At 42.4% G+C, this 27,809-nt stretch overlaps 1 long non-coding RNA gene and 1 pseudogene across 4 annotated transcripts in view; both read right to left on the bottom strand.

The window, feature by feature from the left end:
- The window catches only part of LOC124787658, a 103,950-nt gene that overhangs the window by 16,724 nt on the left and 59,417 nt on the right, over positions 1–27,809 (bottom strand). Inside the window, exon 2 of one of the 4 annotated variants that reach the window (XR_007015982.1) lies at positions 15,244–15,358. The exons of the other annotated variants lie outside the window; for them this stretch is intronic. This is a non-coding gene — a long non-coding RNA (uncharacterized LOC124787658). The remainder of the gene's footprint in view (positions 1–15,243; positions 15,359–27,809) is intronic. 4 annotated transcript variants of the gene reach the window in all.
- On the bottom strand, positions 23,551–23,668 carry LOC124790700 (annotated as a pseudogene).

Genomic DNA, 27,809 nt, shown 5'->3' with positions numbered 1-27,809 from the left:
CATCCCACATGACAAAAGTACAGCTGTCCTTCAGCACTTGCATATCAGGAAATCCTTCATTTTATGACATTTTAAAGTTTTTTTTTTTTTTTGAATTTGCACCCATTGTTCTTTAGCTTGGATGTATTCACTTTATTGGAAAGCCAGCCGGTGTGGCCAAGCGGTTCTAGGTGCTTCAGTCTGGAACCGCGTAACTGCTCCGGTCGCAGGTTGGAATCCTGCCTCGGGCATGGATGTGTGTGATGTCCTTAGGTTAGTTAGGTTTAAATAGTTCTAAGTTCTAGGGGACTAATGACCTCAGATGTTAAGTCCCATAGTGCTCAGAGCCATTTGAACTATTTTTTTTGTTGGAAAATTACTAGATACATACTATTGCTTCCTTTTTCGCACAGACCAAAGATACAGACAAGCGCACACACTAAATGGACGTCAAGAACATTAACCAATCAGCTGATACGCTAGTGATAAATCTTTGAAACACTGTTGCCTTGAAATGGCATATTGTCAAAACATGCTAGTTATAAAATAAAGACAAAACATATGATAAATCCAATAAAGAGTCCCCACAGTTCTTCATTTATTGATTGCTGTTGGGTTTCATTGTTACACTGAGTGCCACGTCATTTTGATGTTACTTCTGGATAAGCCCAGTGTGACCTTAGATTGCCCACCATGAAACTTCATAGCCATTGATAAATGAACTTTGGAAATGTTATATTGGATTTCACCACATTTAGTTGTTTTCATTTTATAGCTACCATGTTTTGACAGTATTCCATTTCAAGAAAATGGCACATTAAAGATTTATCACCATTTTAAGGCAACAGTGCATCATTGAAGATTCATCACAAACTCGTTACTCTTGGAATGGTTTCTTACAATTTAATGTGAGTTATTGGCACATCAGTGGTAAAAACCTTTAGGAGATAAATAAAACTGCTGGTCACGTAACTCGCAGGAATGATATTTGTGTCCTTGCTTGTCACAAATACGCTACTGGCCATTAAAATTGCTACACCACGAAGATGACGTGCTACAGACGCGAAATTTATCCGACAGGAAGAAGATGCTGTGATATGCAAATGATTAGCTTTTCAGACCATTCACACAAGGCTGGTGCCATTGGCGACACCTACAACGTGCTGATATGAGGAAAGTTTCCAAACGATTTCTCATACACAAACAGCAGTTGACCGGCGTTGCCTGGTGAAACGTTGTTCTGATGCCTCATGTAAGGAGCAAAAATGCGTACCATCACATTTCCGACTTAGATGAAGGTCGGATTATAGCCTATCTTGATTGTGGTTTATTGTATCTCGACATTGCTGCTCGCGTTGGTCGAGATCCAATGACTGTCAGCAGAATATGGAATTGGTGGGTCCAGGAGGGTGATATGGAACGCCATGCTGGATCCCAACGGCCTCATATCACTAGCAGTCGAGATGACAGGCATCTTATCCGCATGACTGTAACGGATTGTGCAGCCACGTCTCGATCCCTGAGTCAACAGATCGGGACGTTTGCAAGACAACAACCATCTGCATGAACAGTTCGACGACGTTTGGAGCAGCATGGAATATCAGCTCGGAGACCATGGCTGCGGTTACCCTTGAACCTGCATCACAGACACGAGCGCCTGCGATGGTGTACTCAACGACAAACCTGGGTGCTCGAATGGCAAAACGCCATTTTTTCGGATGAATCCAGGTTCTGTTTACAGCATCATGATGGTTGCATCTGTGTTTGGCGACATCGTTGTGAACGCACATTGGAAGCGTGTATTCGTCATCGCCACAGTGGTGTATCACCCGGCGTGATGGTATGGGGTGCCATTGGTTACATGTCTCGGTCACTTCTTGTTCGCATTGACGGCACTTTGAACAGTGGACGTTACGTTTTAGATGTGTTACGACTCGTGGCTCTACCCTTCATTCGATCCCTGTGAAACCCTACATTTCAGCAGGGTAATGCACGACTGCATGTTGCAGGTCCTGTACAGACCTTTCTGGATACAGAAAATGTTAGACTGCTGCCCTGGCCAGCACATGCTCCAGATCTCTCACCAATTGAAAATGTCTGGTCAATGGTGGCCGAGCAACTGGTTTGTCACAATACGCCAGTCACTACTCTTGATGAACTGTGGTATTGTGTTGAAGCTGCATGGGCAGCTGTACCTGTACACACCATCCAAGCTCTGTTTGACTCAATGCCCAGGTGTATCAAGGCCGTTGTTACGGCCATAGGTGGTTGTTCTGGGTACTGATTTCTCAGGATCTATGCACCCAAATTGCGTGGAAATGTAATCACATGTCAGTTCTAGTAAAATATATTTGTCCAATGAATACCCATTTATCATCTGCATTTCTTCTTGGTGTAGCAATTTTAAAATCCAGTTGTGTATTAGGGTGTTTATTCAAAACACGTAGCGATTTGTGAGGCTGTTGTTAGGCAGAAACCTAAAACTGCAGATTAAATTACTATGAGTGAAATAAGCCACAATGGCATTTATATTCCTGTTTGTCACAAATAATTGACTTCTTTTTCCGTATATGTTATGATTTCTTAAGGTCCACTCACACACAGGATAATCTTGCATCACTTGTGGCTTTCACTGGGTCAACTGTAGTTTTGTAGTCACATTGAGTACCGTAAAGTGGGGTGAAGTGATACAGTTTGCAAATTAAAATCATATTAACACACACAATTTAAAAAAAAAAAATCTCTTTATACCAGTAGCTGATTAGATCCATGTTTGGAGTATCGGTCCATATAATCCTTTTTAATTTTCTTATTTTCCTTAACTTTTTTTTTTTTTTTTGAAGAAACTATTTTATGACTTCACCCCAGGTAAGGGGGTGGAATGATACAGTATATGAAATGGCTGCTGTATCATGTTCTAACAGTGCTGGTGTGAACTGAAACACATAGTATGTTTTTAAAAAACTATTAATTCACAAAAAAATTAGAAAACATTTTTGGGAACTGAAGGCGACCATAGCGAAGAGTTGGTGGCTTTGGAATACATGCGATAACTTCATGAGGGTATACGATACTTGACTCCTTGATTTCTGGCCATACAAAAGTCTCTCTATGGCATCTACACTGTTTTAAAAAACTTACTTCTATAACCCTATTACTACCACTGCTGGTTTCTGACACACCTGAGACTTGTGAACAAGTCATTGCTGTCATGAGACGTCTCCAGTTCTTCTTCTGATTCTGGTTCATCTTTTCCAGCATTCTTCGTGGTTCAACGTGGAGCTTTTCCTTCCGCCTGGTTCTTGGTCTCGGTTTTTCTTTCCCATAGCGTAGCTCCCGAAGCAGACTTTTTACAGATTCATCCAGGTTTTCTTCAATCCCAACAGGATTTGCATCAACACGTTTGTTAGGCAGCAGATTCAATATTTCCTGACGATCTAATGAAACAATGCCACTTTTTATGAAACCATTGCTAATGTTGCCTCCACAACTTTCGTTCAGCTCTTCAGTGAGTTTCTTCAACATAGGAGGAAAATGTATCTTAGTCAGAGAGCCTCGGTTACCCTGATTTCTCCACATTTGGAGGAGTGACCTCCACTTACTTTTCAAAGGCTTAAAAAAAGGCCACATCTAGAGGCTGGCCAAGATGAGTTGAGTGTTTGGAGAGCATTGTACTGATTTAGGTTCAGTGGGATGAAGTGATACATGTACCACTTCACCTCGGGCAAGAAAATTTTTTTAAAAATTTTTATTTTTTAGAAAACCTGTTTTAATTATATAATAACAATAGCAAGTTAATGATCTTAGATACATTCCTTACCTTTTACAAGAAATTCAGCTTTATTCAATTTTAGGATATGTTTTAGTTGAGTAAAGTTTCCAGTATCTTAAAAAAAGCACAACATAACCTGTCAAAGTAAACAATTCAACTGACCAGAAGAATTGGCAGGGAAAAACAACTGACTGTCACAGGCTTTAGAACAGACCTATATGGTCAGAGAAATATCATTATTACCAACATTTACTTTAAGTTGCTAATACAGAGACATATTTTGTCTCACTCCACCACATCATATCACTTCACCGCAGATTATGGTACCTAACATTTTGATGTCGCTTCCAAGTAAGCTAAGTGTGAAACTAGCATCTTCTGCTTCATGTTCACTTCAAGTGACACATCATTTTCATGTCACTTATAGTTTAGTAAAACATGACACTAGATTGTCCCATGTAAATCTAGTAACCCACATTCTGCTTTTTAATCTGGTTGCAAATTTTTGAAAAACATACAGCAAACATTGTGTTTTACCAACATTTTCACCAAATAACTTCGTGAAGTCTTTAATGAATTTATAGCTGAGAGCAATTAGTATCAGTTTATTATCAATTTGGCTGAAATTTATAGAATTTGAAAGAAAAATACGTTTTACTGAGTTTCAATGAAAACTATACTTGAGAAAGAAGACACTGATACAGCCCATGGTAGTATAATGAAGAATAAAGACCAGTGCCACAACTTCCATTTAACTTCATGACAACAGTGAGAAATTCAGAATTGAAAGAGGATTCAGACAAAGAGACTCAGTGTCATGGAGTCTTCAGCAGCCTTGGAAAGTTTTCAGATCCTTAAATTGGTAAAATGAAGGATTTGATGTTAAAAAAAACTGTATCTATACCACCACCTTTTTGCTGATGATATTATACTGCTTCAGCAATGAATGGGAAAACTTCATAGAGCAAGTTTGAATAGAAGTCTGAAATTCAATTATAATGAGACTACAAAATGAATAGGCAACATATTGACAAGAAAATAAGACACATTAACCATGAAGTCATGGAATTATTAATGAGCTTTTCTATTTGGCTTTTGGAAATTTAAATAGTTTTGAAACTAAGCTTCTGGATGAGAAGGGAAGTTCATAACCAATGTGTATTATCGGTACTTACTGCAATGATATGTGGGCATTTCTAATACAGGGTGGTCCCGAATTCATGGTACAAACTTTAATGGTAGGTGCAGGACATTGTAACAAGGATATATTGTATAGGAATGTATAGTCCCAGGTGACGCGGTGAGGCGTAAACAGGGGAAATAACGGCCGAAAGGAAAACGAAAGATTTTATTGAAATCGTTGTTGACAAGTGTCATGTTTACAGTAAGTGTTCAAAATTGCGTCCACCATGCTTGACAGCGTCGGTGCAGCGATTGGCGTACACGTTCAAAGATGCCTGGTATTTCACGCACACCTGCAGCAGCTACAGATATGCGAGCAACGAGATCCTCATCTGAGTCAACTGGAGTCTCATAAACAAGACTCTTAAGATGTCCCCATAAAAAGTAAACGAGGCAAGAGAAATCAGGAGATCGGGGTGGCCAAGGGACTGGTCCACCACGCCCAATCCATCTAGCACCAAACGTGGCATTCAGGTAATTCCGTACAGCAGTGCTGAAGTGTGCTGGCGCTCCATCGTGCTGAAACCACATGCGGTTACGAATGGCGAGCGGAACATCTTGCAGCAGTTCTGGTAACACTTCTTGCAGAAAAATAAGATAGCTTTCGCCACAGAGTCGCGTGGGTAGTAAGTATGGCCCAATCAAAAAGTCGTTCACAATACCAGCCCACACATTAATACCGAAACGTTGTTGATACGCATGTGGACGCGTTGCATGTGGATTATCTGTTGCCCACACATGGGAATTGTGCGCATTAAAGACACCCTCGCGTGAAAATGTCGCTTCATCTGTAAATAGTACATGACCTACGAAATCCGGCTGCAACGCACATTGCTGCAACAACCACTGGCAGAAGTTCACGCGAAGAGGATAATCTGCCGGATTCAATGCTTGTACTTTTTGAAAATGGAAGGGGTGTAAGCGATTTTCATTTAACACTCTGCATACAGTCTGATGACTCACATGTACGTCACGCGCAACAGTTCTTGTGCTTGACTCGGGTCTATCAGCCACTATGTTCAAGATGCGTTCTTCCAGTCTTGGAGTGCGTACAGCTCTTAATCGACCAGCGTCATGTCTGTTGACGTCGAACGTACCTGTTTCACAAAGTTGACGATGTAACCGTTGAAAAATGCTATGATCCGGCATTCGTCGATTAGGATACTCCGCGCGATACATTCGTAACGCAGCTCTGGCGTTACCATTTGCACGGCCGTACATGTAATGCATGTCTGCTTTTTCTGCATACGTAAAGTCACCCATCGTCTACGGCAGCATAATTGTGAATGGCGCTTGTCCCTACTGCGATACATCATGTTCATCTACTGCCCTCTACCGGCAGTGACACCAACCGATCACTCCATTTCTCTTTCCCCTGTTTACGCCTCACCGCGTCACCTGCGACTATACATTCCTATACAATAAATCCTTGTTACAATGTCCTGTACCTACCATTAAAGTTTGTACCATGAATTCGGGACCACCCTGTATATAAACCATTCGAAAACTGATGGTTCCTCATCGTCAATGGAGTTCTTGTGATTGGGAATTATTAGCAGATACAGGAAAATGAACAAATGGATTGGGAAGCAAACTGGAGTACAAGATTACATTATAAACTATAGAGAGGCGACGTGGATGGGTGTATATGAACAGAGCAAATTTTGGGTTGGAATATCAAAAATAGAAGGAAAATATAGGTTGCTACTCACAGTAAAGATATATTGAGCTGCAGACACATTAGCTTTCCACCAAAGCCTTTGTCAGAAAAGGAAATGCACACACATTTATTCACACAAGCAGTCACAGCTCACACACACAGAGAGAGCAACTCAAGCAGCTCAGACCAGAATGCAACTGTCACATATAACGGATGCAGCAATCTGGAGGTGGTGGGGGGAGAGAAGAGCACTGACTAGGGGAGTGTGCAGGGACTAGACTGCCAACAGGTGCAGCACCATGCGGCAATCAGATAGGGAGAGTGGAGGGGGAATGGGCCGCAAAAAAGAAAGGAGAGGAGAAGGGGAAAGAGAGGTGGGTGCATTGGCAGTGGATGACAGATAAAAAGGATGGGAGTCGAGAATAGGGAGGAGGTGATAGGACAGAGGGGGTGGGAACAGCAGGCTACCATACATTGGGGTCGGGATAATTCCGGGAGAAAGTGTAGTAAGAATAATTTCTGTCTGTGCAGTTCAGAAAAGCTGAAGGTGGAGGGGATTATCCAGATGACTTGGCTGATGAACCAGCCGCTGAAATCAAATGTTGTGTTCAGCTGTATGTTGTGACACAGGGTGGTGTACGTTCCTCTTGGTCTCAGATGGTTGTTCGTCCTGTGGACAACTGGTTGGTAGTCATACTGATGTAAAAAGCTGTGGAATGATTGCAGCAAAGCGGTTATATGACATGGCTGGTATCACAGGTGGCCCAGCCTCTGATGAGGTAGGATAAGCCTCTGCCAAGACTGGAATAAGAAGTGCTGGTGGGTGGATTGGGCAGGTCTTGGACCTTTTGTCTTCCACAGGGATATGATCCCTGTGGCAAGGGTTTGGGATTGGAAGTGACATAGGGTTTTACTAGAATGTTGTGTGGGTGACAAACACACTTTAAAAGGGGCAGCAAGAATCTTGGTTAGTATGTCCCTCATTTCAGGACACAGTGATAGGTAATCAAAGCCCTGATGGAGGTTGTCATTCAGTTGTTCCAGTATTGTGTGACAAAGGGGCACCCCTGTGTAGCTGGTTCTTGGGGATGGTGGGAAGATTGGGAAGTGTAAGGGGAAATGACACAGAAGATTTGTTTGTGAACTAGGTCTGGTGGATACTGCCTGTCTGTGAAGGCCTTGCTGAGGCCACCCATCATACTGGTCACAAGGGAGTTCTTGTCACTGCAGATGCATTATCCCCATGTGGCCAGGCTGTCTGGGAGGCTCTTTAGGTGTGGAAGGGATGCCAGTTGTCGAAATGCAGGTACTGTTGGTGGTTGGCGGATTTAATGTGGGCAGGGATGTGGATGGAGAACCATGTCTGAAAGAACAGATAGTTTGTATTCATATAATTGATTTGCTTTGATGGGCAATGAATTCACCATCTTCAGTGCCGATGCACAAGAATGTTCGACTTCTTGTGGGAATCTCAAACAGGCAAACATGGAGGACATGGATGGGGACTGCAAATGAGGAATAGATTGTGCTTCTTACTTTTAACTAATTGTAGGAAATAAGTACCAATAGGTGCAATAGGTGGTTACACTCTCTCTCTCTCTCTCTCTCTCTCTCTCTCTCTCTCTGCGCGATCCCTACAGGTGAAATGTCATCACAACTGACTCCATACTAATGTAGCACATTCAAAAGTATTTTTACATGTCATGTCGTCCCAAACCCACAATGTTTTTATATGTATAATTGTACAAATAATGGCTCGTGTACATATAAAATTTGATTGAAATTGTGCCAGGCATTCCTGCATTAAGCTTCAATGTCACCTGTCTACACCCCCACTCCAGTGGGTGGTAGGTGGTTCTTACTTCCACAGGGACCTTTGCAGACATGCGCCCACCAACGTATCAAAGTCTCATTATAATCAGATGAATGTTACAGGGATGCATAGAAGACGAACAAACAAACAAACAAATATATATTCATTTTTATGTATGAGATGATAATGACCAGTTAGCTGGAAAGCTAGTTATTATACAATATATGTGAGTGTTTTCTGAAATAAACTTAAATGGTAAAATAATTTAATTCATTCAACGATTAATTTGAGTAGCATTGTTGTCGTCTTGTCAACATAATCAATATACCATTGTAACAGTCTAGTTAAATAAGTTTTTTTAATTCCCCACAAAATGTTAATTTCCCATGTGAAAACTAGGGCAACGAATCTCAAACTATGAGGTGTGGCGAATCAGAAGGTATCACAATGTAACAGAAACATCTGAAATAACGTCTCCTCGAACGTCGACTGACCTAGAACCGACCGTGTCCAACTTCTCGAACAGACAATACTCTGATTTGTCTCCCCTAAATGTTCGGCATCCGGAAATTTTAAGTTACCTGGAACCAGGTGTATTCTAATTTTCTTCATTTTCCCTGAATGTTACATTCACGCATGCAAAAAATTCACGAAAAACTGTAACATGAATGATCACCCTTTAGTCCTGTTCAGACTTCCAGTGATAAAATGTTCTCCTAGACAAGTTGAACAACCCGTGGCGGATTTGTACCTACTAATGCGGTGGCAGTTAATGCACAATGCATAAAATTCAATGAGAGGCCACAAAATTTCGTACAAAATTAAATGCAGAACCACAAAACACGCAAATCTAAACAAACACCAGCTACAAACTATTGTTTGGAAAAAAATGACTGTGTAGGAAATTAATAAGTTTGCAAAGTTATTACCGTTGTGAAAAGAAATAATTAAATGAATGAAACGAAGTTTTAACTGCTGCTTCGAATGTTACTGAAAATAAAGCTGAATAGTACTCCAGTATGACAATTTACAATTAAAATGAATGAGCAGTTATTGTAGTTCGTGGTATCTTTTTGCCAATTTTTCTGGGAAGGAGTTCTCGTTAGCTGATGCTGCTGACGCATCGTCAACAGCTGCGTCATTAGTCCAAGGTCCTTGAGCGTGTAATTCAATAATTGCTGTCGTCTTGCTGATCTCCTTGATCGTGAGGGCCAGTTGTGCGTGTTACAGGTGCGCTCTATGTTCGCAGAATTAATTCCAGTCTGAACATCTGCATGCAATGACGAAATTAAAACACACTTCTTTCCAGTAAGCCGTGACATAATCTGACCTCGTAATATACACATAAAAAAAAAAAGTTTTACATCACCTCGGTTCCGAGAGTTATGGAAACTGTACAGAAAATTGAGAGTAGAGATCAATATAAACATCATTTCAGCCCTTTTTATTGCTCATGAAAACCACACATTGCACGTTGTATCACCATACAGCGAGACCTTCAGAGCTAGTGGTCCAGATTGCTGCACACACCAGTACCTCTAATACCCAGTAGCACGTCCTCTTACATTGATGCGTGATTCGTCTGGCATACTATCCACAAGTTCATCAAGGCACTGTTGCGTCAGATTGTCCCACTCTTCAACGGCGTTCGTCATAGATCTCTCAGAGTGGTTGGAGGGACACATCGTCCATAAACAACCCTTTTTAATCCATGCCAGGCATGTTCGATAGGGTTCATGTCTGGAGAACATGCTGGCCACTGTAGTCGAGAGATGTTCTCCTGAAGGAAGTCATTCACAAGAGGTGCAGGATGGGGGCGCGAATTGTCGTTCATGAAGACTAATGCCTCGTCAATATGCTGCCGATATAGTTGCACTATCGGTCGGAGGATGGCATTCACGTATCGTACAGCCATTACGGTGCCTTCCATGACTACCAGTGGCGTACATCGGCCCCACATAATGCCACCCCAAAACAGCAGGGAACCTCCACCTTGCTGTACTCGCTGCACGGTGTGTCTAAGACGTTCAGCGTGACCGGGTTGTCTCCATACACATTTCCGACAATTGTCGGGTTGAGGGCATATGCGCCAATCATCGGTGAAGAGAACGCGGTGCCAATCCTGAGTGGTCTATTCGGCTCGCTGTTGTGCCGATATGTACTGCACTGCATGGTATCATGGTTGCAAAGATGGACCTCGTCATGGACGACGGGAGTGAATTTGCCCAATATGCAGCCTACTGCGCACAGTTTGAGTCGTAACACGATGTCCTGTGGCTGCGCGAAAAGCTTTATACAACATGGTGGCATTTATGTCAGGGTTCCTCTGAGCCATAATACGTAGGTAGCGGTCATCCACTGCAGTAGTTGCCCTTGGGCGGCCTGAGCAAGGCATATCATCGACAGTTCATGTCTCTCTGTATCTTCTCCACATCCGAACAACATCGTTTTGGTTCACTCCGCGGCCGGCTGCTGTGGCCGAGCGGTTCTAGGTGCTTCAGTCCGGAACCACGCTGCTGCTATGGTCGCAGGTTCAAATCCTGCCTCGGGCATGGATGTGTGTGATGTCCTTAGGTTAGTTAGGTTTTAGTAGTTCTAAGTCTAGGGGACTGATGACCTCAGATGCTAAGTCCCATAGTGCTCAGAGCCATTTGAACCATTCACTCCGCGACGCCTGGACACTTCCCTTGTTGAGAGCCCTTCCTGGCACAAAGTAACAATGCGCACGCGATCGAACCACGGTATTGACCGTCAAGGCATGGTTGAACTACAGACAACACGAGCCGTGTACCTCCTTTCTGGATAAGTGACTGGAACTGATCTCGCTATCAGACCCCCTCCGTCTAATAGGCGCTGCTCAAGCATGGTTGTTTACTTCTTTGGGCGGGTTTAGTGACATCTCTTAACAGTCAAAGGGAGTGTGTCTGTGACACAATATCCACAGCCAACGTCTGTCTTCGGGAGTTCTGGGAACCGAGGTGATGCAAAACTTTTTTTTGATGTGTGTAATTCGTCCTTGGAATCGTATTAGACTCTTCGCTACATAGTATTTCGACAGGATCATAATATTTTTTTAAAATATTTGCTCAGTTTGTCTATGATGAACTGAAATTTTGAGACACGGTCTAAAGCATCGACTTTTGTAATGTATATGAAATGCAGCATTCTCAACAGCATTTCTTAACCATCTCTACTTACCACCTTGTGGGGGAATGTTTGAAAAAACATTACATTCTGGAACCAATATAAATGTGTGGATGAAAATTTCATCAGTGCCATCTACAACATTCATTAATTTCATCCTCACTTTTTGGTACACATTGATTCAAACGTTTGGAAATAATTGTCGTTTGTGTAGTATAAATATTTTTTTGTTCACTCATGTATTCAAATATTTCATCTGTGGAAAAAAGTCCATAAAACTCTTCAACTTTGTTACGCTTTTGCACATTTTCGTCGCACAAGATTGGGGTAGTTTTTGTTGACCTCTCTGCATCTTATGGCACTGTGTGGTGCGAGTGCCTAATATTGAAATTTAGGAAAGCAGTATCATGTAAAACTATAGGTAACCTCTTAAGAAAAATGTTGAGCAAGCGGAGGTTTAAAGGACACCAAATCAGAAAGAAGTGTAGACGTCGTGTACTCAATGATAGGTTGCCTCAAGGCTCTTTTCTTGCTCTGGTGTTTTTCAATGTCTACACGACAGACCTACTGGAAATTCCAACATGCAGACGACCCTGCAGTTTCATATGAGAATGTAGATCTTCCTGAATGGGAACAATACCTGCAAACACCCTAACTAAACTTTATGAATATTTCCAGACATTGCGACTTATACCTAGTATTTCTGAAACAGAAGTTTGTCTTTTGCACGTCTCTGATCATATAGCATCAGCAAAGATCGCCCCACAATTTGATCATATTGGCATAGTCAAATACAACGACAAACCAAAATAGTTTCTAGGTTTCACATTAGACAGAATGATGATGTTATCAAAAACTCCTTTCCAACACAGCTAACACCCAAACCTCCAGGTCGTAGGCACTCGGATCGGTACAAAATGTTATATGTCGATAGAGTATCAACCAAGGCTCCGATGTAGTTAATGCTACGTGCTGTCGTCCAGCAGAACGGGCGTAAATGTTAATTAAAAGTAAATCCGGAACTACGGAGCACAGGAAAAGCATAACTATGGGTAAGTACCGTAATAGGTATAGCTTCCGTGGGGAAGTTGGTAGATCGTTATAGCGTCGTACCAAGGGTCCTCAGTTCGAATGCTTAAGATGGCAATTCTGTTTTTACTGTATTATGTGTGAAAGTTTTGTATAGGACTATTAACACTTCCACACATGTGATGCAATTGTTTCTTAATTCTACTGTTTCGACTGTTTATGTTTATTCTGTGTAACTACAAATGCACTAGCTGCTTCACCACGAGTGTTGTCTGTTTTCTGTCGCACGTGTCTGACAGAACCCCACACATAGCTGTACAAATATCCCCTATAGGTTCGCTACTTTTAACTAATAAAGCGAAAGCAGACTGCAAAAAGAACATGGCTTCAAACTCTGAGAAGTCCTTTTACTCATCAGGATGATGTTCTCCCATATAACACTTTCACCGTAAACATTTAAAACAGTGGTGGGGCTTGAACACGGGACCTTTGGCATGACGACCTCACACACTACCAAATCACTCACCAGAGATGTGCAAAACAGTCACTCACAGATACGCTTTTCCTGTGCTCCATAGTTCTGGCGTTACTTTTAGTTACCCCTTATGCATGTTCTGTTTTGGTTGATAATCTATCAACATACACTGTTTGGTACCGATCTGAGTGTCTGACATCTGGAGGTTTGGGTGCAAGAAGATACATACAAGGGTGAACCTGTTGCGGAAGTTACCAGTAGTACACGGGTAGCAAAGACTTTAGTTCTCCTTGGAGCACTCGTTGCGTTGGTATACTCTGCAGCAGAATATTGCACACCAGTTTGGCTCTGCAGCGTTCATGTGAAGAAAGCTGATGTTCAAGGGAAAACAACTGTGAGAACCTTTAGATCTACACCTACATGCTTGCTGCCAATACTATCGACCATCTGTCCATCTTCCTCTAAAAGTGGGTCTCCACAACCTTTGTCAGCAATTTTCTAAGAATGAATCAATTCCTCTTCACGAAGAATTACTCTCGCTGCCTAGGAAACGCCTGAACTCCAGACGACCAGCCTATGAGGGATGAGTCCAAACGCTCTCCACTGGGTTCAACCACGACGCTGAATGGAAACAGGAGTGGCAAGTCAAGGAAACCCAGAACCATCAATTTATTGACAGCCCAGCTGTTAAAGTTCCAGGCTTTCATCATCTGAGGGAGGTAGGGATACAACTTAGCAGATACCGGACGTAAGAAGTGTGTAGATACAACATGCACGAGTGGGGCTTTTGCACTGCAGTACATGTGACTGTGGTGACATTCAAACACTGAGTCATGTTGTAAATGAAAGTCGTAGCAGACGTTACCCCGGTGCCATCAAGAGTCAACGTCCGTGGTCGTTAAACTGCGGCTCGTATTTGCGCAGTCCGCGTTTCTCAGCTGTATTTTAGAATAGGGTGCATCTAACCTCTAATAGCCGAAGCCATAAACGTCAACTAACGTTAAAATCTTCTTGAGGCTGTTGGTTTCTTGCTCAGTAACAAATAAAAGTACATAGAGAAATATTTTCAGATATGCTCGATTTTAATTGATGTTAGTGAAGTCTGTCATGAGCTAAGTAAATCTGGCTGCTTACGTCAGGGGCAGAGGATTTGATACTGCATGTCAGAGCTACGACAGTATTCAAATGCGGTACTTATGTGTAACAAGAAATACTAAATTAAGGTCATTGTAATACAATGCAATGACTAGAAGAAAAGTGACATTCGAAACATTTAGTAAACATTTATGATGGTGTGTCACATTGCATAATGAATTTAAATACAAGTCCAGTTAATGTTATTAATCAATTTATTATCCGCTCACACAGACAATGCAAAAACATTTAGTCAACAATTCCCGTGTCACTAGTTTGGGGTCGATGAGAGTGGCAGTAATCTGAAACGGAGAACGTTGACACGAAGCTTTCCAGATGGTGCTGACAGTTGACGATCAGTACGTGGGAGCTGGTGGACAACTTATCGCACTGTTACTAGAGCTAGTCTATTGGAGGCACTTAACATACTAATTTATGTAGGTTTCCAATTAATATTAAGACCGGTACATAGACGGCCTAAGGTGCGCCCCACAATGTCTGCATAGGACCTCGTGCAAAAAAGGTTGACGACGACTGGACTGTACATGAAACATTGAATGAGGCGCTCCACGGGAATGAGTCGTCCGAAATTCATGTGTAGTCTGGCTCGTTTGATATTTACATAGTGTAAATAACTGATATGTGTATTTTTTGTTTAAATGTTGTTGTACTTGTTATAATTGATACACATGATATTAATAATCACTCACTTTGGCACCACTGGCACTCGGGAAAAAAACACAATGCTCGGGTCCAGACAACGTACTTGATCACTTACTGAACCATCAGACGAATTGTCACTTTTGGATGATGGCAGTCGCATTACACGGTGACACTTACTCTGTACAAATATCGCACGCGATGAATCACTGTGTTGTTCTCACAACATTTTTGCTACTGTGGGCAACAAAGCTTTTTGAAAATAATCGCTGTGAAACTATTCCCTCCGTGCACATCTGTGGCTTTCTGTGACTGGTTGTCCCTTGGATGTTGTCCTCTTACCGTATCACCCCCGTTTGTACGTCATGTGTTATACTTACATTTTGTTTACTTACTCAGTTCGGTGATAGTTGCCGAGCGAACTTTTTCCGCGATGACACCTGTGTGCGGGGTGGCAAGCATTGCGCGGGCGTCAGACGGGTTGCTGGCAGGCAGGCGCCAATGCGGTGCCTGTAATATTACTGAATGAGTATACATTGACGAAAAAAAAATATCACTACACCAAGAAGAAGTTGTGGAACATAAACAAAAGTTGGTAGGCGTGTTTATACATCAGAAAGGTGATGTCAACTATAATTTCGTGACAGTCGCATAATAGTGGCCCTAGTCGTGCCACTATGAGGATGCAAATCAGGTTTGCTTTAAACACCCTCTGTAACGGTCGTGAGCATTAGTTACTTTTGAGATTGGACATGGTCAGTTCATATTACTCAAGAATGCCTTTAAGGCGACAAAGACTCACTGATTTTGAACAACGTAGTGTAATAGGGTACGAGAAGCTGGCCATTCCGTCTGCGCTGTTGCAGAAAGACTTGGCAGGATTGTACCCACTGTACATGATTGCTGGCAGCAGTGCTCACGAGAATGTACGGTCGGAAGAATACCGGGCTCTGGACGGCCACGTCGCGCTACCGAGAGGAAAGACCATCGTGTTCTGTGTTTGGTTTTGGGGCATGTACTGTATCTGCAGCAGCTGTATGATCTGTAATTGGCACCACAGTGACACAACGAATTGTAAAAAATCGGTTACTTCAAGGACAGCTCCATGGCAGCGATCTGTAGCGTGCATGCCATTGACCCGCGACCACCGCCATTTGCGATTTAGTGGTGTCAAGTGAGAGCTCATTGGACGGCAGGGTGGAGATCTGTTGTGTCTCCTGATAAAAGCTGGTTCTGCCTCGGGGTCAGTGATGACCGTGTGTTGGTTAGAGAGGGGCCAGTTTATCTCGACACACTGTATTTACACCTTGAGTTATGGTTCATATGACAGCAGGAGCACTCTCGTGGTTATCCCACACACTCTGACTGCAAATTTGTACGCCAGTCTGCTTATTAGACCAGTTTTGGTGTCAGTGATGAGCAGGATTCCAAGGAACGTTTTCCAATAGGTTAACGCTCGCCCAAATACCGCTGTTCCTGCAGACTTGTCTCCAATCGAGCACATGTGGCTTATCATCGGAAGACAACCCCAACGTCATCCACAGACAGCGTTAACTGTCCCTGTATTGGTCGACCAAATGCAACAGGCATGGAACTCCATCCTACGAACTGACATCGGGCACCTGCACAACACAATGAATTCACGTCTGAGTGCTTGCACTCAATATCCAGGGGTTACACCAGACATTAATGTACCAGCATTTCACATCTGCAATGGCATAACTCGCCCTTACATTATCCTCTGATCTTGCAACTTTAACCACTTAAATATGTTAGCCAGACAAGTGTGTTCTCGAAATTTCATTACTCTACGTTCATTACTTCTTGCGCTGCGATTTTTTCAGTATGTTTACAGTTCAATGGTCAAGTAATTTGATTTGATTGATTGATTTTAACAGGAGAGTTAAAACAGCTTAGGTCTAACCTGCCACTGCCCGCACCGAAACTGGGTTTATTGTGCGGTATCGCTCCCTGTATATCTAGTAAAGCCAATTAGTGCCGTTAAATAGTGCAAGGAGTACCTCTACCAGTTTTTTGTTAGACACAATTTCTTCAGGTCTAGTTGTCCCGAAAATTCTGTATCTTTTACTCTCCAATGTCATGAATTCAAAGATTAGGTGTGATGCAGTTTCTTCACCCTCATCACAGATCCTACATTTAGGGTCCCCTTCCATTATACCCATTGTGTGTAGGTGTTTTTGGAATTTCCCATGGCCAGTCACCAGTCCAGACATGAGTTTGATCTCTTTTCTGTTCAATCCCAGGATTACAGAGCTTCTTATAAAACATGGCTTGGGCATCATTACCTTACCATGTTTTTGTTTATGGACCTTAGTCCAATTCCTACGTGCTGTTTCCAAAGCCAGTTCCGTAGTTCTAATTTGATCATAGCCTTGGTGATTGTCAAGACAGGTTCCGGTCCAATAAATGGAGTTGTTGCCCCCATCCTAACCAATCTATCGGCTTGTTCATTGCCACAGATCCCTGAGTGGCCAGGGACCCACACTAGGTTTACCATATTGCTTCCCCCTACCTCCACCAGAGCCCTGTGGCAATCTGCAACAATCATAGATCTTGTTGCAGGAGCTGCCAGTGATTTCAGGTCTGCCTGGCTGTCTGAATAGATGTAGATGCTACGGTCATTGAAGCACCTACTCACATTCTCCTCCACACATGCCCTGACTGCAGTAACTTCGGCTTGGAATACAGAGGCCAGTTTCCCTAGAGAGATGCTGCTCTCCAGTCTTGGCTGAACCCCATACAACCCTGCCCCAACGCCTTGATCTGTTCTCGACCCATCGGTGAACCAAACGATGTCCCCTGTACGGCGTCGAACTGTTTTCTCCCACTGCTCCCTACTTCCAATTATTATGTTGTAAGGCTTGTCGAAGCAGTTCGGAGTTATTATATAGTCAGCGTGCATTTCCCCAGCCATACCTATATTTACCTCACCCACTATTTTAGTGTGTGATTCTGGATATCCGCATGAGACCCAGTTTTGGTCAATTTTAAGTCTGTATGCCCCAGCTGCTGCCTCCATTTTAACCCAAAGGTGAAGTGGAGGCATAACCAGCATGGCTTCCATTCCAGCGGTTGGTGTGCTGCTAATTCCGCCCGTTATGGCTAAGCAGGCCAATCTCTGCATCTTAGCAAGCTCTTTAGCAGCAAACCGCTGTTCTACCTTCTTCCACCACACTGTGGCCCCATAGGAAATCATAGATTCTGGTAGCTTAAATTTTTCGGATAGTTTTTTTATTAAACACCTCATTGCGGCGGTTCGCAGTGTAACAACGAAAATGCAGATAAAATATCTTCTGCACATCCATAATTTTTCTCTGTTTAATATCGCTTGATAACTTGTTATGTAGTGCTGACTCTGAATCTGTAAGCCTCATTACAGAAACTATATTTCGTACTAATATATGTAGTATTGTACTGATATATAACTGATTATAATTATAATGTAAATATTGTAAATTGCTGGGTAATGGCCAAGGGCACTCTATTTAAACGTATCGATAGCAACGACGAAATGGCAGTAGCTGTGCCGTTGTTTATCTTCGTATATGCAGAGTGTCAGTTGCGCTGCGAGCACAGTCACGAAAAACTGCGGAAGTGTTCGTTGGGCGCTCCCGCAGACGCGGTGTGCATCTATGATCGCGCCCGTGTAGACAGGACTTGGTTAACCTGCGAGCATTGAGAATGTGGTCTGAGTGGATAGGCGAGGAAGCTGCAGCTATTGCCTGTCCCATCATTATCCGTAGCTCTGGAAGCGACTTGTGATTCGCAACCAGCAGCAATAGCAGCAGCTCAGCTTTGTCGTCACCTACATTTTTCGTCATCGGCACAGATACAATATCATAAGACTAACTGACGAAGTATAACTAATATTGTACAGGCATTACCCAGTGGCATTTCTTTCGCGAACTTGAATAACTAACTTTCTTGAGTTATAACCTGCAATAGTTAGAACTTGTAGGGCACCTCGTTGTCATTGACCTCAGACATTACCAAGGAGGGTCCCGTTTCCTTTCCACGCAATCACCAAGTGTCGTAAAAATATGAGAACTGTTTAACTGTTTACTGCCATTCTTGCCGCGCGGAGTGGCCGCGCGATTTGAGTCGCCATGTCACGGATTGCGCGGCCCCTCCCGCCAGAGTTTCGAGTCCTCCCTCGGGCATGGGTGTGTGTATTGTTCTTAGAATAAGTTAGTTTTAGTAGTGTTGTAACTCTAGCGACCGATGATCTTAGCAGTTTGGTCCCTTAGGAATTCATACACATTTGAACTGTCAGCCTTGTTTGTTTGCTAATGACCAATTTCAGTCTAAATTTTGCTGCCTCAGTAACTGTTCATTCTTGTACTGCATAACAGAGGCGTAACTAACATGAGATTTTGAGTATTAACTTCACCCACCTAAAGTACCGTAAAATTTCACTGGCAAAACTAATTACTAAAGATAAAGCGCAAATCAAGAGTGCGCAATTTCATTTATACTGTATTTAGCTTAGCAAGTCACTTCTGGTAGCTTGGTATGTATTTTATTGTTCTAATGTTAAAAGTGAATCAGTTGCTGATTTGTTTAAAATAAATTCAATTCAGTCTTTCAATAATTAAAAGTAAATTGCTTGCGTTTTTCCAAATTTTACATTACGTTACGCTGAGATTACTGAAAGTAATTCTTTATGTAACAAAGTTTTTTCACAGTCAGTCATTCATTTTACCAGCGACTTCATTTAGCTTTACTTTCAAAATCTAGTATTTCAGAATAAGTAACTGCAAAATCAGTGCTTTCTGATTCATTTATTTTCTCGTGAACTATTGTGTTGTGGAAGAACGTGGTAAACTTCTGTTGCCACGCCAATGTTTATTTAATTTTCTTTGCCGTTATTTTCTGAAGTGTCTGGATATTCATTGCCATAGTGGCCTGGCGACCGTTTAATTATCCTTTTTTTTCTAATCATTATTTTTTGCATTAAATATTATGTGGCACCCTCCCGCCCCCCCCCCCCCCTTTCCTGTGTGGTCCGTGAGCGATTGCACTATATTCCACCATTTCAAAACTAACAGTATTTAGATTAGGTTTAGAATAGATTCTTCATTCAGAAGAGTGTGTTGTACACTTTCCTCCTAGTAACCGGTATTATTTTTCTTCGGTGACGATTGCCTTACTCATTTTAAAAATTTCATTTGGCATACGCGATCACTGTCATTTATATCGCAATCCAGTAGGCCGTTTAGGAAGAGGAGGTTACATGTGGCAATGATAGTGTCAGGACACTATTGATTTAGTATTGTTCTTAGCACGAGTTTCTCAGTGTGAAGATTCGTAATGAATTAAACCCTTTTGCTCGAATGAAATCGATTATATACGACAATACTAAGTGGTGGAAATAAGCTACAAAATTTCTAAATTTGAATTAATCAGTAAAACAGGCAACATTATGAACATAAATGAAACTGATAATTTGATTGTACTTAATGGGAAACAGTCGATAGAACAAAGGGGAACGCTGGAAGCGGAACCCATTGTTGAGGAATCGGCAGCTAGCATCGCAGACGCTGCCACTGAAACAAAGAAGCTGAAAAAAGATTGCAGATGCTATGGAATTCGGAATAAAAATAAAAAACGAATCCATTGACAGTGGATACGAGGAAGTCATTAAGAAAGAAAGAGAGAGAGGCAAAACCAGTAATATCTGGAAATATAAACGATTTGTTGTGGATGTTGATCAGTAAAATTAATGCTCGGTTCGAATTAATAAATACTCAGTCCGAATCAATTAACAGTAAAATTGATTCACAATTAAGTAAAATGGGTGATCAGGACAAAGCAATCAAGATTGTTAACAATAATATATTGGAGTTGTTAACACGAAAGTAGATGCAATCAAGAAAGGAAAATTGTAATGAATACCAAAATAGGTAATCTTAAGCAAGAGATGACAGAGGTAGAGTCAAAAATAGGAAGCATAAACAGTCGTTTTGAGACAGAAGTAGAGAGGATCGAACAGGAACTGGAAAAGGCTGTTGATCCCATTATTGAAAATAAAGTAATTGAAAAGGTAGAATTACCACAGCACGAAAAGACGAAAGGGAAAACGTTACAAATTTGGAAAAGCTTACAAATTTGAAAGCTTTAATATCAGACTTAGATAGTAGAGTGAAGAAACAGTTGACTACGAGTAATGAGAAAAGGAAAAAAAAAAATGGTTAAAATGGCTCTGACCATCATGCGACTTTACATCGGAGGTCATCAGTCCCCTAGAACTTAGAACTACTTAAACCTAACTAACCTAAGGACATCACACACATCCATGCCCGAGGCAGGATTCGAACCTGCGACTGTACCGGTCGCGCAGTTCCAGACTGTAGCGCCTAGAACCGTTCGGCCACAGCGGCTGGCAGAAAAAGAGGGAAGTTGAAACGTTAGCAATGGCCACTTGCCAAGTAGCTACAGAAGTAACCAAACTAGAAGAGAGATTAGACGAAAACCCGCGCCATGTGTCATACCACGCACATAATATTGAAATCTTATCGAAGGAGAAGCGAAAAGGCGGGGTGGACTGCACACAACCGACTTCATTAAAAATTACGAAAGGGTGTTGCCTGAATAGTGGACGGATAAGAGAAAAATTAATGCTGTAATCGACGTGCTAGCGGTTGAGGCTAAGAGATGGGGCTTAAACTTCGATGTTGTGAACTTGAGTTTTCAAAAATTTAAGAATGCATTCTTGAAAGAATATTGGTCAGAGCAGTAGCAGGAGAGTGAATGGTGCGATTTCGTGGCGTCCAAACCCTATGACGCGAACTACCGCGTCTCGATGAAAGAATTTTGTGAAAATTGGATCTGCAAATTAAGATATCTGCGTAATCGATGGACTGAAGCAGAGATTGTTGAGGAAGAAGATTCCAGATGATTCCAAGAGGTACATAGACAATAGTTACAGCATAGTTACTCCATTAAAAGGTAGAAGATGAAGATAACTGGCGGAATAACCGCGATAATTGTAAAAGCCGCGGTAATAGTAACAATTACCACTACAGCAACAACCATAATAACAATAAGCATGGCAATAATGGTAACAACCTCCATGATAGTAACAACTCACACCACCATAACATAACAGTCATAGTGGGAACAACAGTAACAGAAATGACAGTGTCAGGTGAATATGGTAAGTGGTTCTCAGTGGAGAGATGGCAGATGGGAACAGAAACAGCAGTTGCAACAGGCTGATAGAAACGGCCTTGCAGTACTTCATCAGGGAAACGATTAGTCGCTCCGGTTTGGGGGCCACCGGGCGTGGGAAGATCTTGGCGGCCCAGAAAAAAGCTTAGTTAACGTCGGTATGACAGGTCGGAATAGATAAATTAGCGATGGGAGAATGTGCATTAAGACAGAGGCAGTAACGCAGTTAGGTTAAGAATAATTGAAGTTGAAGCGGCAGTAGAAAAAGCGATCACTCTTCATAATAAATATGAAAATAGAGTACCGGTCAGTAAGGAAGGGGCGGTCGCTTTTAAAGCAGCAACAATACCGCAGGCTCCAACACAGTGTGATTCACCGGCGGAATTAAAGAAGCCGATATCGGATAAAACTTTCGTTATCGCTCAGGGCAACACGGAACGCGAAGAGCTGTGGCTTGGTCAGTTCGGTCGGATATACGACGAACCAGAGACGTATAGAGGATTGTATGGGAGATGTGCTAATTGGGATAGCGGACAAGATTTGATGCTTCTGAACCGCACGAAATTAGCGCTTGTGGAAAAACAGAAAGCTCTGTACCGAAGAGGCAGGCTTGTCCAAATGACGTAGTAATTGAAGTAGTCAACCCCAACGTTGATCCTAAAGAAAACCGAGGCCAAATTTCTGAAGAGGGGCAAGACAAGTTTGCTGATGATGACCGGACACAACTAAGTCAACTAACTGAATGCCAAGTAGATTACGACATCTACAAGGTTAAGAGTGACGTCATACAGTCAGAAGATGAGGTGTGGGTTGCGTAAGCCCTGCAGAAGAATTAGAAGCAGAAACAGAGTACATTCCTCCAAGCAATTTGGAAGATGATAGCCATCTTTCCGAAGAAAATGCACCTGACTTGACAGTCAGCGAATTGTTGGTAAAACAAGGTTCGTTAATCGAAGAAATTGATGAAAAGGTAACCGTGTTGGGGGTTGAAACGGCTTCAACAGACGCAGAACAGGTAGATAGAAATTAAGAATATCCAAGAAAAGAAAATTAGAAAACCACCGGATAAACCGCTATCGGTATCAGACCCGGACGGATTTTTCTGGAATGACGTTGATGTGGATGAGGAATTGTTATGGGGAAACGAAGAACTATACACAGATAAGGTTAGACAAATAATACTGCCCGTCGATAAGCACAGTGTACAAATGCACGTTTTAATTGATACTGGTGCAGAGCCAAGTGCTATGTCTGGAAAAATTTTCCATTTGTTAAAAGAAAGACTAGGAGTAGCAGTAATGCCCATAAAGCACTCCGTTTTCAGTCCACGAGTGGCCTACCGGGACCATCCGACCGCCGTGTCATCCTCAGTTGAGGATGCGGATAGGAGGGGCGTGGGGTCAGCACACCGCTCTCCCGATCGTTATGATGGTATTCTTGACCGAAGCCGCTACTTATTCGGTCGAGTAGCTCCTCAATTGGCATCACGAGGCTGAGTGCACCCCGAAAAATGGCAACAGCGCATGGCGGCCTGGATGGTCACCCATCCAAGTGCCGACCACGCCCATCAGCGCTTAACTTCGGTGATCTCACGGGAACCGGTGTATCCACTGCGGCAAGGCCGTTGCCAGTAATGCGGGAGTTAAAATAATCGGTGCTACTGGAAAGAGTAGCAAATCTGTATCCCATCAAATATTTGTCTGTTTCGAAATTCAAGGGAAACAATTTGAACATGAATTTATCGTCGTGCCAGATTTGAGCACCGAGATAATAACTGGCTTAAACTGATTAATGAAATACCACGCAGCAAATGACTGTGCATTTCAAAAGATAAGAGCGAAATTAGTGAGAGTTTTAAAGAAAAAGGTGATGGTTTGAGTAGTCAATGCCAAGCTACTCACGTTGTTACTTGGTCTGGTGAGATTGGTTTTGGCAGAAATGTGGAATACTACAGTATGTGGAATCTAAATGTTGACAATAGGTTGGAAGACGAATTAGAGAGTATTGTAGAAGGTGTACCAAATGCTACACCTGGACAGAAACGAGACTAGTATAACGTAATTATGAGAAATAAAAAGTGTTTCCGGATAATTCAGAGCTTTTTACTGGAGGCTGTACAGCAAGAAATAGATGGAATGCTGGAAATGAATGTTATAAAGTACGTATAACAATCTCTTGATTGTAGTAGGAAAGAGAGATGGTAGTGTCAGGACAGTGATAGATGCAAGTACACAATAGCCCCTTTCTTGGCAATCATATACAACCGCTCACTTGACGAAAGGCATGTTCCTAAAGACTGGAAAGTAGCACAGGTCACTCCAATATTCAAGAAAGGAAATAGGAGTAACCCATTGAATTACAGGCCCATATCACTGGCCTCAATTTGCAGTAGGATTTTGGAGCATATGCTGTACTCGAACATTATGAATCACCTTGAAGAAAATGGCTTATTGATATGTAACTAACAACGATTCAGTAAATATCGTTCTTGTGCAACACAGTTAGCTCTTTATTCTCATGAAGTAATGAGTGCTGTCGACAAGGGATCTCAGATCGATTCCATATTCCTAGATTTCCAGAAGGCTTTTGATACCATTCCTCACAAGCGATTATTAATCAAACTGCGTGCATATGGAATATCGTTCAAATGATTCAAATGGCTCTGAGCACTATGGAACTTAACTTCTGAGGTCATCAGTCCCCTAGAACTTAGAACTACTTAAACCTAACTAACCTAAGGACGTTACACGTATCCATGCCCGAGGCGGTCGCACGGTTCCAGACTGTAGCGCCTAGAACCGCTCGGCCACTCCGGCCGGCTATGGAGTATCGTCTCAGTTGTGTGACTGGATTCGTGATTTCCTCTCAGAGAGGTCACAGTTCGTAGCGATGGACGGTAAATCATTGAGTAGAACAGAAGTGATATCTGGCGTTCCGCAAGGTAGTGTCATAGGCCCTTCGCTGTTCCTGATTTATATAAATAATCTAGGTGATAATCTGAGCAGCCCCCTTAGATTGTTTGCAGATGACGCTGAATTTACCATCTAGTAAAATCATCAGATAGTCAATTCCAATTACAAAATGATCTAGAGAGAAATGCTGTATGGTGCGAAAAGTAGCAATTAGCACTAAACAAAGAAAAGTGCGAGGTCATCTACGTGGGTACTAAAAGAAATGCGATAAATTTTGGGTATACGATAAATGGCGCAAATCTAAGTGCTGTCAATTCAACTAAACACCTAGGGATTACAATTACTAACAACTTAAATTGGAAAGACCACATAGATAATATTGTGGGGAGGCGACGCGAAGACTGCGCTTTGTTGGCAGAACACTTACAAGGGAACCTCCCCATCGCACCCCCCTCAGATTTAGTTATAAGTTGGCACAGTGGATAGGCCTTGAAAAACTGAACACAGATCTACCCAGAAAACAGGAAGAAGTTGTATGGAACTATGAAAAAAATAAGCAAAATATACAAACTGAGTATCCATGTGCAAGATAGGCAACATCAGGAGAGCGTGAGGCTGGGAGCTCTGTGGTCCCGTGGTCAGCGTGAGTAGCTGCGGAGCGAGAGGTCCTTCTTTGTTTTCGCAAAGTTATGATCTGTCCGTTCGTTCATTGACATCTGTGTTTTGCGACCGCACCGCAAAACCGTGCGATTAGTAGACGAAAGGACGTGCCTCTCCAATGGGAACCGAAAACATTTGATCGCAAGGTCATAGGTCAACCGATTCCTCCACAGGAAAACACGTCTGATATATTCTATACGACACTGGTGACGGCATGTGCGTCACGTGACAGCAATGTGTTGTCGACCCACCTAACTTGTACACTTGGCGAATGGGTAAAAAGATTCTTCTACCTTCCCCGATTTAGGTTTTCTTGTGGATGTGATAGTCACTCCTAAAAAAGTGATGAAAACGTGAGAGTTTGTCACATAAACTGCAACAAATGAATGCAAACAGTTTCACAGTCGCACAGTTTTCCCTGTGCTCTGTCAAAACATATGTTTTTAACGTTTTCAAATTTTTCCGTGTGTAGACCGTCAAATCCTGCATATGTCCAAGCAAATCTGAACATGTCCTGGAATTTTGGAGAGCGAAGTTGATTTGGTAATTAGCTGAAAATTAAAAATTAAACTTTTCACTCGAGGGAGGACTTGAACCAAGGACCTCTCACTCCGCAGCTGCTCACGCTAACCACGGGACCACGGCGCTCCTGAGTACACGCAATCCTCGATGTTGCCCATCTTGCGCATGGACTACTCAGTTTGTATATTTTGGTTATTTTTTCATATTTCTACACAACTTCTTCCTGTTTTCTCGATTGACCTGTGTTCAGTTTTTCAATGCCTATCCCCTGTACCAACTTATAACTAAATCTGAGGGGGGTGCGATGGGGAGATTCCCTTGTTAGAAGATGCGACAAAACCACTAAAGAGACAGTCTAGATTACACTTGTCCGTCCTCTGCTGGAATATTGCTGTGCGATATGGGATCCTTACCAGGTAGAATTGACGGAGGACACCGAAAAAGTGCAAAGAAGGGCAGCTCGTTTTGTGTTATCGCGCAGTAGGGGTGAGAGTGTCACCGATATGATACACGAGTTGGGGTGGCAGTCACTGAAACAAACGCGGTTTTCTTTGCGGAGGGATCTACTTACGAAATTTCAATCACCAACTTTCTCTTCCGAATGCGAAAATATTTTGTTGACACCCACCTACGTAGGGAAAAATGATCATCATAATAACATGAGAGAAATCAGAGCTCGCACGGAAAGATTTAGGTGTTCCTTTTTCCCACGCGCCATTCGAGAGTGGAATGATAGAGAAGTAGTATGAAAATGGTTCGATGAACCCTCTGCCAAGCACATAAGTGTGAATTGCAGAGTAACCATGTAGATGTAAATGTAGACTGAAAAACGTTGTTCAACGTCAAAAGGATGGACCAGAAAGTATGGAGGAGATACTGCAAAGATTTCATAATGTGTATTTTTGACCAGCCTCGACCTCACGTAAGCTACTGGCAGATCACTATCAAGGAAGAATCTAAGAAATACCCTGCTTTTTTGTTTGCAGGTAGGTGTTACAAGAATAAGGTAGTGCCATTTGGACTGAACATATCAGTGTCTGTCTTTATCTGGGCACTCGATAAAGTTCTAGGTGTGGCCCTATGTTACAAACTGATAGTGTTCGTGGACGATTTGTTGCTGGCGAATGCGACGTCTACATCTACATCTACGTGATTACTCCGCTATTCACAATAAAGTGCCTGGCAGAGGGTTCAATGAACCACCTTCAGGCTGTCTCTCTACCGTGGCAAGTACATTACGACCTTTTAGACGAGGTTTTCAATGCGTTACGCAAGGGTGGAATGACCGTGAAACTGAAAAAGTCTGAGTTTGTGAAGCAAGAATTGAATTTTCTTCATCGCGTGATTATTACTGCAGGAATCGCTAATTGTCCACCTCCTAAGACTAGAAAACAATTAAAAAATTTACTGGATTAGCCAGATTTTATTGCAAATTTGTACAGGGGCAAGCGTTTCGTGTTCAAACTTTAGCAACTTGTTATGCAAGAATACACCGCTTGTGTGAACTAACGAGTGTCGGGCCGCACTTGAGAGACTGAAAAGCGAGCTGTTACAGGGTAATATATTGTACCGTCCTGACCTTTCGTTACCATTTCACATGGGAACGAATTCGTCAAATTACGGTTTAGGTGCGCAACCGTTCCAGGAGGTAGGAGAAGGAGAGAACAAGGAACGCC

This window comes from Schistocerca piceifrons, chromosome 3, assembly GCF_021461385.2.
Source record: "Schistocerca piceifrons isolate TAMUIC-IGC-003096 chromosome 3, iqSchPice1.1, whole genome shotgun sequence".
NCBI classification, from domain to species: domain Eukaryota; kingdom Metazoa; phylum Arthropoda; class Insecta; order Orthoptera; family Acrididae; genus Schistocerca; species Schistocerca piceifrons.
This window is presented reverse-complemented; position numbering and strand designations above follow the sequence as displayed.